The sequence below is a fragment of the Garra rufa genome, chromosome 21, assembly GCF_049309525.1.
Source record: "Garra rufa chromosome 21, GarRuf1.0, whole genome shotgun sequence".
Classification (NCBI taxonomy): domain Eukaryota; kingdom Metazoa; phylum Chordata; class Actinopteri; order Cypriniformes; family Cyprinidae; genus Garra; species Garra rufa.
The window spans coordinates 5,305,310-5,308,306 of record NC_133381.1 but is presented as its reverse complement, the minus strand read 5'-3'; the positions used below and the strand labels follow the sequence as shown (position 1 = coordinate 5,308,306).

General features: G+C 32.0%; 1 non-coding gene across 1 annotated transcript; it reads right to left on the bottom strand.

Moving 5' to 3' along the window:
* Positions 1 to 2,390: 2,390 nt before the first annotated feature.
* On the bottom strand, positions 2,391 to 2,473 carry trnal-cag (transfer RNA leucine (anticodon CAG)). Its single transcript has one exon. It is a non-coding gene; the product is annotated as a tRNA-Leu (tRNA).
* Positions 2,474 to 2,997: the final 524 nt, after the last annotated feature.

The following is a 2,997-nucleotide window of genomic DNA, read 5'->3' as shown; positions in this document are numbered from 1 at the left end:
TTTCCTCTGATTTCAAAGCTGGATTTTTAGCATCATTACTCCAGTCACATGATCCTTCGGAAATCATTCTAGTATTCTGGTTTCTGCTTAAAAATGTTTCATATTATTATTATTATGTTGAAAATAGCTGAGTAGAATTTTTCAGGTTTCTTTGATGAATAGAAAGTTCAGAAGAACAGCATTTATCTGAAACAGAAATCACTTTTGATCCATTTAGAGCATTCTCGCTGAATGTAAGTATTAATTCCTAAAGTTAAAGCTATACTGACTCGAAGCTTTTGAATGATATAGTGTATAATGTTACAAAAGTTTTTTTTTTTTTCAGATAAATGCTGACCTTTGCATCCTTTTATTCAAAGTTTATTCAAAAATGTTCTCGTTTCAAATATTGATGATAATAATAATAAATGTTTCTTGAACAGCAAATCAGCATATTAGAATGATTTCTGAAGGATCATGTGACACTGAAGACTGCAATTAATGATGCTAAAAAATGTATCTTTGATCACAGGAATAAATTACATTTTAAAATATATTCAATTAGAAAACAGTTATTTTAAATAGTAAAAATATTAAAACATTTTACTGTTCAAAACTTTTGACTGGTAGTGTAGGTGACTTTACAAAATCAGCAGTTTTTTCATCAGCAGTGTGACTCAACCCAGCTAACAACATGTTCTTTGAATGTTATGAAACATTATCTGATTGAATGTTCTCTAAATGTTAACACCAGTATTAAAAATTTGATTTTAAAGGGACAGTTTGCCCAAAAACTAAAAAGTTGTCATCATTTACTTACCCTCACTTTGTTCCAAACTTGTATGAATTACTTCTTTCTGTTGAAGACAAGAAAATATGTGACCCTGGACCACAAAACCAGTCTTAAGTAGCACAGGTATATTTGCAGCAACAGCCAAAAATACATTGTATGAGTCAAAACTATCAACTTTTATACCAAAAATCATTAGGATATTATGTATTTCCTACCGTAAATGTATCTTAACTTAATTTTTTCTTAGTAATATGCATTGCAAAGAACTTAATTTGGACACCTTTAACTGTGATTTTCTCAATGTTTCGATTTTTTTTTTGCGCCCTCAGATTGCAGATTTTCAAATAGTTTTCTCTATGTCAAATATTGTCCAATCCTAACAAACCATACAAAAATGGAAAGCTTATTTATTCAGCTTTCAGATTTTCAAAAAGTTGACCCTTATGACTGGAGTTGCTGATTGCATACTATGGAAGTCAGTGGCTACCAGCAAACATTATGCAAATGTTATTTTTAAAGGTTGTCTGAGTGTTCTGAAACATTCTGAAAGCAGTAATATTTAATATATATTAGACAAATGTCCAACTAAAACATTTCAAGGATAAAACATTCACAAACAATGTATAATGGTTTTTTGTGCAAATATTTTGAGAACTTTGTTAAAGACCAGGTAACTTCGAACAAATATTCTAATAATGTTACTGGAAGAACATTTGTTCAAAATTTTCAGAGAACCTTACTGGAATGTTAGCCAAAGTTCTTAGAACATTCAAATCTGAATCATCTGTCAATAAGTATTTATAAATACGCACAGATTCCTAAAAGCCACAGCCAATCATCAAAGAGAGATCGATGACATTTGACCAATTACATCACAGAGAACAGTGCGAACAAATTTGCATATGTTTTTCACTACTGAGCAGTCTGAGTTTGGCTTGTTTGGCTAATGAGTGATTTTATTTAACATCTCATAATTGTTTTCTTTTTAAAATACTATATAAAACTGTATGCAACAATATATGTGACCCTGGACCACAAAACCAGTCTTAAGTAGCATGGGTATATTTGTAGCAATAGCCAAAAATGGGTAATGGGTCAAAATTATAATTTTTCTTATATGCCAAAAATCATTAGGATATTTTAAGATATTTTGTAGATTTCCTATTATAAATAAAAAAAAAACATAATTTTTGATTAGAAATATGCATTGCTAAGATCCTAATTTTGACAACTTTTTTCTCTCAGGCGATTTTCTACGTTTTTTTGTTGTTGTTTTTTTGCACCCTCAGATTCCACATTTCAAATAGTTATATCTCGAAAGCTTATTTATTCATCTTTCAGATGATGTATTCAATATATAATCTCAATTTCAATGACCTTTATGACAGTTTTGTGGTCCAGGTTCACATATTTTTTTTATTTCCAATTGAAATAATATTCTACACGGTTGTCATGTGACCTCATTACGCCTGTTTAATGAGCACAGTACGCATACTTACTGTTGCAATAGTACAAGCAGTATGCTGCTTCAAAAAGAAGAGTCTGAAGTCAAGAATTTTGTGACTGCAGATTGAAAATAAAGGCTGTAGTTGTTTTACCTGGACAAAAACGATGTGCTTGTCAGAAGTGGGATTCGAACCCACGCCTCCAGAGGAGACTGCGACCTGAACGCAGCGCCTTAGACCGCTCGGCCATCCTGACATGCTACAAGCTAACGCTATGCTAGTTTTGTTATATTATTAGCAGTGCGACATCACAACATTTAACCGTACTTTGCACATTTAAGAGTTTTAATGCAAAGTATCAATGCTAAAAACCTTTTCTGATACGACCGTCTTTGATTGTCGTGGTGAAAATACCGTTAAAGCATAGAAATACACTACGACCAAAGACCATAGAATACTACGACGCAGTTGGCTAGCAATTAGCATTATACGCTCCGCTAAAAAAGCGATGTGTAATTATGTTGTCAGGTACTATTAGTCTAAAAGTACATTTTACTATTTTAACCAATCGATTTTATTTCTAATTCAATGACTGTTAAAGTTTTCCTGCGTCTTTTAATAGGTGTAAAGTATTTCCCAGACGGATCACGTGGTAGCCGTTACCTCACTCAGCGCTGGTCAAAATGGACCAATCACAGTCGTTTATGATAAAGTAAAACGTTTTTTATTTTACCATTTTACAGAGATTATTCCGTCGAATTCTTATTCATGTGGTTGCAA